This window comes from Pleurodeles waltl, chromosome 10 (assembly GCF_031143425.1).
Source record: "Pleurodeles waltl isolate 20211129_DDA chromosome 10, aPleWal1.hap1.20221129, whole genome shotgun sequence".
Classification (NCBI taxonomy): domain Eukaryota; kingdom Metazoa; phylum Chordata; class Amphibia; order Caudata; family Salamandridae; genus Pleurodeles; species Pleurodeles waltl.
This window is the reverse complement of record NC_090449.1, coordinates 662,687,165-662,699,684: the sequence shown is the minus strand read 5'-3', so window position 1 is coordinate 662,699,684 and position 12,520 is coordinate 662,687,165.

Genomic DNA, 12,520 nt, shown 5'->3' with positions numbered 1-12,520 from the left:
ATACACCCAACCACACAAGTGCACCCTCACCTAGATCCACACAAGACACCATTCACAACACTCACCATAGCACGCCCCAAATACCCACGCTTCACAGAAAGGGAGCTAAGGACCATGGTGGACGAAATCCTGAATGTCGAGCCACAACTATTCAGGGCACAGGTGCAGCACACACCCATCGCCAGGAAGATGGAGCTATGGCAGACAATAGTCAACGGGGTCAATGCAGTGGGGCACCATCCACGCACCAGGGATGACATCCACAAGAGATGGAATGACCTGCGGGGGAAGGTCAGGGCCATGGCATCCAGGCACCACATAGCAGTCCAGAAGACTGGGGGAGGACCTCCACCAACACCACCGACTACACTGATTGGGAGGAAAAGGTACTAGCCATCCTGCACCCTGAGGGCCTCACTGGACTCACTGGAGGAATGGACTCGGGTAAGTCATTTACAATTACCCCATATCCATCACACCTGTAATGCATGCACCACCCCACCCCTCCAACAGCCACCAGGACCATCATCCCACCCAGCCCACAAGCACTTAATCCAGTCCCCTGCATGCCCACAAACCCACTAACAGGCCCACATCCCTCCCCCTGTGTACAGCCACCCACCCCTGTAAGGAAACACAATGGCCTACAGCACCCACAATGCACCTCCACATCCTAAGCTAAAAGCAATGCTAACCTCACCAAAGCATCCTGCATGGCCCCAAAGTGTGTAACCTGCACAAACCCTCCCAGGTCTGTGCACCCCATCTAACCATGCTAATGTAACAGACATGTCCATTTTTCCCAACATGCACCACCACCCATGCCACCCTGACGGACAGGACAGTGCCCCACAGGGAGACAGAGGCACCTCCCAGGACAATGGGGATGGACCCCTGGACACTGACGATCAGCCTGGCCCCTCACACAGTCCTGGACTATTATCATCCAGCAGCTCCACCCAGGATACCATTGACACCCCTATCACCCAGCCAATAACCTCAGCCCCGGGCAACCGTCCACACACCTGTGTATCCAGGCCACAGACTGGTGGAACACAAGTACAGAGACCACAGTCACCCCCTACCAACAGGCAGGAAGACAATGGCCCCAGCACAAGTGGTACCACCAGACCTGTGCAGGGGACACAGGCACAGGGGGCTAGGCCCAGTGGGAGGGCATCAGTGGTCCAGGGGGAAGGCCACAGGATGGATTCTGCAGCCCATGACGTGATTTCGGAGGTCCTGGGAGTATATCACCATACCCAGGACAGATTGGCCCAGATAGTATCCACCCTGGAGCAGAGTCAGAGGATGCAGCAAGCACACCACCAATAGGCCATGGAGCAGTGGAAACTGCACAATGTCACAATGGCCAGCATAGCAGGTGCGCTGCTGCAGCTTGTCCAAACACAGCCTGAGGCCCACACAGAACAGGAAGCCCCCACTACAGCACAGGATACAGACCGGGCAACAGGAGCATCAGCAGCAACTTCACCTGTCCCACCCTCTGAGGACACATGGGGGACATCCATCTCAACCCCTACAGGCCAACAACAGGTGCCCAAACTGACCCTCAGGCCAAGATATGGCACAGGAACACCTGCCAAGAACAAGGCCCCCTCTAAGAAGTGACTCTGCCAAAAACTGTCCTCCAAGTGTCCCACTTAAACAACCACCAAACAGTGCTACAAATACTACAAACTCATGTAAGCATGGATGGACCTGCCACTACTGCCAACAATGCTGCAACCATGTTACCATATTGGACAACCACCATTAGCCCACTCCCATCACTGTAATCTGCACAATTTAATCCCTGCACCAAATAAAACACCTTTTCACCTGTTACAATGTCCCCTGTCATTAAGTTTGAACAAAGTGAAGTATGGATGCAACTGGTTGGTAACTCCTTGAATGATATCTGAGTAGCATGAAAAGCACCACACGCCTTACATGTTGTTGTGCCTACATATGTGTTGAAATATTAGACTAAATTGTAATCTGTACTATGCAGACCAGGTCACAGTGGCAATTAGTATTGACCCAACACCCCCGTAGATGACAAGGCACACAGACAGTATGATGCACAGGCATCAATCTCATCCAATTGTCCCACATAGTTACTGGAAGTAGAGTTGTATCAGTTGGGTCCTGGAATTTACATCTTCCCCTTCCTCATCATCACCATCACTCTCATCCCCTCTCTGAGGAAGCTGGTCTGGATATACAGCACCCTCCTCTTCCAAAAGGGGGATAGAATTTCTCACAGCCGCATTGTGCAGCATGCAGCAGGCCACCACTATTCTACACACCTTTTCAGGCCCAAAGGCCAGGGAACCGCCAGAGATATTAGGCAACGGAATCTAGCCTTCAGGAGACCTATTGTGCGCTCTATCACCCTCCTAGTACGTCCATGGGCCTCATTGTAATTCCTCTCTGCATCTGTTCCAGGATTCTTCACTGGTGTCAGGAGCCAACGCAAGTTGGGATAGCCAGAATCACCTAGAAAAAGGTGCAAAACAGATCTTTCATTAACAAGCCTCAGAGGCAGACAGCCTGACTGTCTGCTAGGTGGCAATAAGCGACAGAAACACCTACCTATAATCCACCCTCTGTCCTCCTGTAGTTGTTCCATCTTGTGTGGTACACTACTGCCCCTCAGCACAAACGAATCATGGATTGAACCAGGGAACATGGCATTCACATGTGTGATGTACTGGTCTGCAGTACACACCAATTTAATGTTCATGGAATGAAAGTTCTTCCTGTTTCTATGCACCTGTTCACTGACTCTTGGGGGGGTGATAGCTATGTAGGTGCCATTGATGGCACCTATCACATGGGGTATGTTGGCAAAGGCATAGAAGTCCGACTTGATGGCAGGGAGGTCAGCACTTTGGGGAAACCTCACATAGGACTGCAAGTGTAGTACAAATGCATTCAGGGATCTTGACAGTATAATGCTAAACATTGGCTGTGAAAAACCTGCACCCATGCCCACTGTCCCTTGAAATGAGCCTGCTGCCAGGAAATGGAGTGCAGAGGGCACCTGCACTTCAGGTGCAATGGCATGCTGATTACGATTTGCCGGAGTCAGTGCAGGATCCAGTAATGCACAAATTTCAAGAATAGTTGCACGAGTGAGTCTGTAATTGATAATGATGCGACGTTCCACCACGGTCCGCAAATCAACAAGTGGTCTGTACACTGATGGGGCCCTTCCTCACCACAAGGGTCTGTACCTAGGCGGATTTTAAAACACGTGTGAGGAAGACACATACGTCTGCACTACTGGCATGATTGTCGTCAACACTAATGCATAGTGTGTGTGACATAACAGCAACATGACCACATTGATAGATCAGGGTTGGTCAGGTGAGGTAATGTTAATTGTCACATGCTTTTGGGTGTTTGGGGAACAATAGGGCCTGCATTGTGCAGATGAGAGTTTTACAAATGCGTACTTTTTTGCCAAAATGTCTGCCCCCTGTAATTCAGAACTGTCGTTGTGGAAGTTACCTCATACCGACGTAACAGTTAAGGCGGTGTTTACCACCGTGCGCTAATTAATTGGTTAACATGGATGTCAATGGGGAATCCTAGAGTGTCATGATCGCTGCCGGCGGTGACGGTGCACACCGCCACGGTGCGTACGCGAACTCGTCAACTCAACTTCACTTCACTCCCTGATCTTGTGCAAGCAGGTACTCCACTGATTGTACTGCAATGTCCTGCCTCTGGTCATGGAAGTGGCACATGTTGCGGGGGAAAGGGCCCCAGCCTTCACCCAAGAGGAATTGGAGAGGCTCGTGGACGGGGTCCTGCCCCTGTACACCAAACTCTACTGACGGCCAGAGGTACAGGTGAGTAGGAGGATTGGGGGCCATGGATGTGTGTAGTGGTTGGTGTTGGCGGCATACATGTGTGCACCTCTGACATTGGATGGTCCAGGGTTCCTGACATGCTGTGTGTGTGTGTGCTGTTAGTTGGTTTGAATTGTCTGTCCCATAGTGAACGTATAGCCAGCTGTATAGCCAGCTGTATATGATTGGCCAGTGTCTGACCTCTGTGTTACCTATAGGTAAGCGCCCACCAGAAGAGAGGACTTTGGCATGCCATCGCCAAGGAGGTGCGGACCCTGGGGGTCTACAACCGGCGGAGCACGCACTGCAGGAAGAGGTGGGAGGACCTGCAGCACTGGGCGCGAAAGATCTGCGAGGCCCAGCTAGAGAAATCCTCTCAACGGGGTAGGGTTGCTCATCGGGCACTGACCCCCCTTATGCAACGCATCCTGGCGGTGGCGTACCCGGACCTGGATGGGCGCTTGAAGGCTGCACAGCAGTCACAAGGGGGTGAGTACACATACCATATTTTTGACCCTTGATGGATGTGTGTGTGTGTGCATTCGGATTTATGTTGCCTGGTTGCAGGGACTATGACTGATGTCCATCTACATTATGGCCTCTGTGGGGAGTAGGGGTGTTTTGGACAGGACTACTACACATCAGGTCCTTAAGTTATGTGGGGAATGGCTGTAGAGCAGGGTTCTGGCCACTATTCAGGGGCATAGCCATGGGTATAGCGGGAGGTGCTGCCTGTTGGAGGGTTTTCTGGGTGGGTGTATGTGTGAACCACTATTGTACCTCCATTCAGCTATTTACAAATCCCCCATCCCTGTTCTCTTGAGTTGTCTGGGTACATCAGCATCATCTGGCGAGGGAGCTGAGGCACCGGAGAGTGGGGATGCAGCAGCCCATGAATCCTCGGAGGCAGAGTCGTCCGATGCCAAGGGGACCAGTAGGTTGGAGGGCGAGGGGAGTACCAGGGGGAGGCAACTACCACTGGAGGTAGTGACTCCGATACCTCCTCCAATGGGAGCTCCCTGGCGGTGGAGGATTCTAGTGGGCCCACACCTACTGGGTCATCTTCCGCCACCCCATAACATCACCGCCCTCCCAGTTGCTCCCCACCGAGTTGCCTGTGCCCGCTCAACCAGAAGGGTGGGCGTCTCCTTCGCCCCAGGCACCTCCTCCCCTGCCCCAGTCAGCCCTGCTGCCCTCATGGAGGAGGCTATTGACCTCCTGAGAACCATCTCTGTAGGGCAGACAACCATCGTCAATGCCATCCAGGGGCTAGCATCAGAGATGCAGCAGACCAATGCCTATCTGGATGTCATTCACGGTGCCGTGTCTGGCCTACAGAGATCTTTTCAGGCTCTGGCCTCCTCTTGGACGCAGCCAGTGTCCCTGGTCATTCCGTCCAACCTCCTCTACCTCTTCCAGCACCCCATTCCCTTCACCCATCCAAAGCACACATTCTGACATGCAGGCACACACCTCAACACCCAAGAAGCACACCTCAAAACACAAGCACCACACCTCCCACCACAAGCATACACACAGCCAACATACACATGCACACACAACAACATCCACTTCCCCCAGGGTGTCCACCTCTTCCGCCTCCCTGTCTGTCCCCAGTACATGCATACCATACCACCATGCACTGCACCTTCATTCACTGTTGCTGACCCTATTCCTGCAGTCACCACAATAGCACACATCCATTCATGCACCCCAGACACCACACCTGCACTCACCACAACTACTTTGGTTCACACATGCAGCACACTCACTAGACTTGGAGACACCCAGACAACATACATTCACACTGGCAGCCTGTCTTGTCCTACTGTGTCCACCCCCCCCAAGACACTCAAATGCACTAAAACAACCACCCATCACACATCCACCACACCTCAGCATACTGTACAGACACCTGCACCCACATCATGCACACCTACACCACTTACGACCACTCCCTCTACCTCCATTCCCACGCCGTCCTCGAGGTCCAGCCCATTTGCACCTAAGAAACTTTTCCTCTCCTGTGTTGACCTGTTCCAACCCACTGGCCCACCCTGTCTCGTCCCTAAACAGGCACACCTCTTTGCCCTGTCCACTACTTCCACGTCACGGCCCGCCCCTGTCCACCCTTCACATTCCCTTGCCCCTTCCCCCGAGAGAAAGAAGCCCCATGCTGAACCTGTTCCATCTGCTACCACCCGGTCCATGCACACTCCCTCACCTTCCAAGGCCAAACCCAAACCCCCTCCACCTTCCAAAAATCTAAGCCCCACCCCCGTCGTAAATCCCCACCCCTACCACCCCCTGTCCCTGTTCCCTGAGGTGCCTAAATGCCCCATTGTTGCCCCTATGAGGTGGAGTACCATGGCACTTGTGGCAGTCAGGTTGGGGCCATTGCGGCCCATCGGAACTGTCTTCAGACGGACTGGCCATTGGCCTTATATGCACTTCGGTTGCTCAGTGAGCATAATAAAGGTTAATGTGTGGCCTGTGTTGTTGGTGCACACTCTGGATCCGTGGTCTCTCGTTTCATTGTTTATGGGGGTGGGGCACATGTATGCACTTTGAGCAGGTTGGATTTGCCTTGTGTCGGGTAAGTACCTCTTGCTGTGGGGTGTATGGCTTGTGCTGCTGTGAAGGGTTGTAGGAGCATTGCAGGGTGGGTGGAGTGGGTGGGTATGTAACTGTGCCCTTTCTTCCGTTGTTTAGTAGGTTGCGCTACTTACCGTTGTCGTCTTCGTCGGCGGTCTCGGTCGTGGAGGGATATGGCAAGGAGCAGGGCTGGCATGATCTGCAGCTCTCTATCCATGTCTGCTTTGGCGTGTTGTGTGAGCCTCCGGTGAGTGTTTCCTTATATTTGGTTCATTTCCACCTGACTTTGCTTGGTGGTGGTTCCCGCCCCGGAACTGACGGCGGTCTAGTGGTGCATTACTTGATGGGGGGGTAAGGCCTTTCCGTTGACCTGTGGGCGGGCTCTGTCGTCGTTGTCGGCACTCTTCAGCTGGCACTGAGTGGTTTTCAGGATGCCTGTGTTTTAGTTGGTTCATTATTTGGTGGTACGGACCTCACGTCTGTTGGCGGTTGTTACCGCCACCGCCGCGGTGCAGTGTTTACCGCCGTGTTCATAATGAGGGCCTTAGTAAGCCAATCACAACTGCAATCATGTAATTCAAACAGGAAGAGATAGCTGTCTAGATCACCAACTTTCTTCTTTTCATAGAGAGTCAAGCAAGAATTTTCCTGAAGCTCTTCACAAGGTGCACACGTAGCAGCAGGATTGTTATTACTTGCATGCAGAAATTAAGATCAGCGCTGAAATGACACTAACTGTTTTGGTCATAGTAGCAGGGGTGAGGGTGGGCCTGGAACCAATGACTAGCAAAGGGTGGTCTGGGTATAAGGATGATTTCCTAGAACCATAACTTCTGGTTTATCTTCATTCAGCTACAAAAGATTGTTAGTCATCCTACAATATGACTGAAGTAAGACATTCCAGATGTTCAAGGTGAAAGTCAGAATACTTTTGTGTATCAGGCATTGAATATGAACAGTGTAGTTCAAAAAATTAAAGCTTTTTAATATGGATTTTGTCTCGTGGTTCAAAATATAAAGCCACTTCCTATGTTGTTTGCCATGGCATTCACAATGTTAAACTCCTTCCTATTCTATTTGACAGAGGGTTCACAATGTAAAACCTTTCGCTATTGATTTTATCAGAAAATTCACAATGTAAACTCCCTTTCTAACACCACTGTCTGAGGATTCACAATGTAAAGCCCATTCCTATGGCTTTTGGCAAGGCGTTCACAACATAAAGCCTCTTCCTATTCTTTTTGTAAAAGACTTCACAATATAAAATACTTTCCTATTGTGCATGAGAGTTACAAGCCCCAGTTGGGTAAATTGGTTTATTTCACCTCAAATTAGGGCCCAAGAGCCCCGTTTAACACTTGCCTCCAAGGGTAACTGGGCAAAGCAGTCCAGAGTTGATTAATGGAAGTGCTGTGCAGTAGAAACTAAGAACACAGCAATGCACACCACTAACTCTGAATTAAACAATGTCCAGCCAGTGCTTTTTTTTAAGGCTCACACAACAGAATACTATATGGAACATGCGAAATATTCACAAAATTGCAGGAGAATTTACAAATTGAAACCCTCCTATCGGAGCCTTGCCGACTAAAAAAACACAGGGGGCAACTAACCCTGAAAATGTAGTCTGCTACAATCAACTATGATGTACCATGTTGCAAAGTTCACACCAGAAGGCTCAAACCATAATGAGACAACAATGCTCCTATATGGGCCCACTGGAACACATGAGAAGTTTCACAATCAAAAAGGATAAGTCTCCAGGCTTTGTCAAGTCCTCCATAACCTAAAATGAGAGGTCTACTGCCACTCACAATACATTTCAAAATCAATAAAGTGCGATTATGACTTTTGAAAGAACACAAATATGATCAACTTGTGATACCTAGAGATACCCACCAAACGTTTTAGGCTGACCCAAAAAATACCTAGACCTAACAGTAACTCTCCTTCAAGAAACACCAACCATTTACTGTGGATGGACTTAATAGGGAACCTCTGTACTAAAACCCCTCATTTTGTATTTCTTATACGGTTGACAATGTAAATTCCATGCCTATTGTATTTGTCAAATACTTCAAAATGTAAAACCTCTTCCTACGATGTTTGTCATAGATATCTCAATATTAAGCCCCATTGCAAAATTCATTCCTATTATATTTTACAGAGAACTCAGAGTTTATAGCCACTTTGTATGTTTTTTTCATAATGTGAAACCCCTTTCCAGTATATTGGTCACATAGTTACACCAGGCAAAACCCCTTCCCTCTGCATGGCCCTATTCACAATATTGGTTACAAGCAACAAAACTACTTCTTAGGCAGACTAACACAACTGTTCTTCAATCAAATGCTTGTATTGAAATATATCAATATGTGACAAAGCCACAGCTCCTCTGATACAGATGAGTGACAGAACCATGCATGCATTTACCACGCATGCCTTTACAACGCGATCAGTACATTACATGCGCCATTACCACGCATGCATTTAAAATAAAAGTTTTTATTGCGCATATCAGTTTACTGCAAAACTTTTTGTGTAAAAACATGGATGCTAAAGACATATAGGTGGTAAAAAGTAAAGTGGTAAGGTTAACTCATATATATATATATATATATATATATATATATATATATATATATATAAAATCACCTTGCCAAAATACCCTTATCACCCTAAAACCCATATCTATCCTAAACCCTAAACGTCCCTTATCACCCAAACACCCATACCCACCTTCAACCCTAAAAATGCCCTTACCACCCAAAAACCAATACCCACCCTAAAACCATAAAACGTCCTTACCACCCAAAAACTCATACCCACCTTAAACCCTCTAACTACAACTGGCTAATTTCTCATGTGAACCTAACTATAACGTCCCTGTAACCTTTGCTTTGTTCAGTGAATGTACATATATATACATATATAAAACACGTAAAACACTTAGGGCCATATGTACGAAAGCTTTTTCCCATAGACACAGAATGGGTCAAATCCTTTCGTACATCTGGCCCTTAATACTTACCTGTACTTAGCTGCAAAACCTTTACCTCGCATACACCTTTATCATTCATGCCTTTACAAAATTAAAGAAATAATACTTACCTTTGAAACCTTTACTACGCATATGCCTTTACCATTCATGCCTTTAGAACGAAATTGGTTGTAAAGGAATGCGTGGTAAAAGTAGATTCCTGGTAAAGGTGTGCGTGGTAAGGCATGCGTGGTAAAGGCCTATGCGTGGTAATGCCACTGTGGTAATGGTCATGTGTGAAAATCACTGCGTTGTAATGGCTGTTTCCCCTCTAACAGTAGCACTTCTTAAAGCTCTTTTCCTGCGATCACGTACGGCGTTGCAGACTACAGAATTGTTAAGCCAGGGCTGAAAACCAGTGAAGTTCTAAAAAAATGGTTTGGCAGTCGGAGTAACCAAAGCCCTTGCCTACTATAGCTAGCTACCTGTGGGAATCCATGTTAGAAAATACTTGCTACAGAGTTTACACAGGCCAGTAACAATACTTCATCAGGTATCATCAGTCTTTATTCAATCAGCATATGATCATAAAAGAATCATAAAACCATTATAAACACCTAAAACATTCATAATAAAATGCAAGTTAAAAAATAAAACTCATTACAGTAAGAGATGCCCTCTGTCTTATGGCACGTTGAATATAAATAGCAGTTGAGAAGCAGATCCTCACAGTTGTCAGATACTACAGAAAAGCTAAAGCAGCTCTACTACAGCTAATAGTGGCCTGTTTTAGTACTGCTTTCTCAAAAAAAATTATTCGCAAAAACATAAGGTGCAACGTGCTTCTTGCAGAACACTCATCACAGGAACATGGGGTAGGTTGGCAAAATAGGAACCCTGCTGAGGGAAGGCAACTAGAAAGAGCAGAGAGCTCAATCTAAGACTCACTAGCAGGAATCTGTGGGCAGTCCACACCAAGGCCCATATTTATACTTTTTGACGCAAAACTGCGCCAACGCAGTTTTGCGTCAAAAAAATTAGCGCCGGCTAACGCCATTCTGAAGCACCATGCGGGCGCCATATTTATTGAATGACGTTAGCCGGCGTTAGCCGCCGGCGCCGTCTGGTGTGCGTTAAAAAAAACGACGTACACCAGGCAGCGCCGGCGTAGGGGGATATGGGGCTTGGGCGTCAAGAAATGGGGCAAGTCAGGTTGAGGCAATTTTTTCGCCTCAACCCGATTTGCGCCATTTTTTTTCACTCCCAACCCCCATAGAAATGACTCCTGTCTTAGCAAAGACAGGAGTCATGCCCCCTTGTCCAATGGCCATGCCCAGGGGACTTATGTCCCCTGGGCATGGTCATTGGGCATAGTGGCATGTAGGGGGGCACAAATCAGGCCCCCCTATGCCACAAAAAAAAAAAAAAAAAAACACTTACCTGAACTTACCTTAATGTCCCTGGGATGGGTCCCTCCAGCCTTGGGTGTCCTCCTGGGGTGGGCATGGGTGACAGGGGGTGTCCCTGGGGGCATGGGAGAGCACCTCTGGGCTCCTTCAGAGCCCACAGGTCCCTTAACGCCTGCCTTTTGCAGGCGCTAAAAAACGGCGCAAAAGCGGCCGTACGTCATTTTTTTTGACCCGCCCATTCCCGGGCGTGATTTTTGCCTGGGAGTATAAATCCGACGCACATGCCTCGGAGTCGATTTTTTAGACGGGAACGCCTACCTTGCATATAATTAACGCAAAGTAGGTGTCCTCGCTAAAAAATGACGATAACTCCATGGACTTTGGCGCTAGACGCGTCTAACGCCAAAGAATAAATATGGAGTTCGTTTTGCGTCGAAATTGCGTCAAAAAAACCGACGCAATTTCAGCGCAAACGGAGTATAAATATGCCCCCAAGAGCCAACAGTTGTCCTTCTAAGCCATTTTGCATAAAAAGAGAAGAAAGAAATGGGCCAGGGCACAGCCCTAGTGTAACCTCTAGCCAGGTTAAAAGCTGCTGTTGTCTCCTCCCGCCCCCCCCCCCCCGACCGTACCTCACACTGGCAGTCACTTCAATGAGAAGTTCTCTTAGGAACTTGATAATATTCCTGTCTACCCGCATGTCTGACGTATTGCTCCAGAGCTTGATTTTATTTATGGAATCAAAAACAGAACTCAGGTTCATAAATGCCAAGTAAGGCTTACCCTTTTGGCCACAGTATATCTGCTTATTAAAAGATATAAGTTGAGGGAGTGCTGTACTGTCCATAGGCCAGGACGGAAACCAAATTGGAGCTCCGAGAGCACATTGTGCTCACTAGCCCAAGTTTGCAGACACTCCAGCAGTATTCTCCCCCTTATCTTGGCGTTGAATTAATCAATGAAATGGGGCGATATCATTGCGTTTCTCCCTTGGAGCTTTTTTAAAAATAGGAATGATAATTGCATCGGACCAAGCCTTCGGTGGGCCTGTTATTCATATGCTATTAAGAACATTTGTCAGAAGTGAAGCCCACATAAATATATTGGCCCTGAAAATGTCGGCTAGTATACCATCTGGGCCTGGAGCTTTGCCGAGCAGACCACTAACTACTGCTAGTATAACCTCACTCAGTTCGATTTCCAGACCAGCAGATGGCATAACCGGGTCCAGGTAAGCACAGAGGAACCTGGAGCCAGTCAGGGTTAGATAGCATCAGCATCAGCCGGGGTTAGGACTTCCCTAGAGAAAGGATCAGAAGAGAGATGTGTGAAATGATCAACCCAGACGTCAGGGAGTATCACTGTATCGAGCCGAGATTCCTGGATATTCTCAAAATAATTATGGTTTACTGCCATCCAGAAGGCTCTACTGGCCTTTAGCTCACTGGCCTGCATTAGGAAAAAATAAGCTTCATCCCTAATGGCCCTCCTCCGGACCCTTAGAGAATTTTTGCACACTGCCCTGCAGCTACACACCATCTCCTGATCTCTGGGAGCTTCTTTGAGGGCTGCCAAAAGCTGATTATGGACCTTGGTACAGTTGGCATTAAACCATTAGCATGCTTCCCGTTGTCGGATTTGATTGGAACTGTGAGCAGGTCACAGGCTGTGTT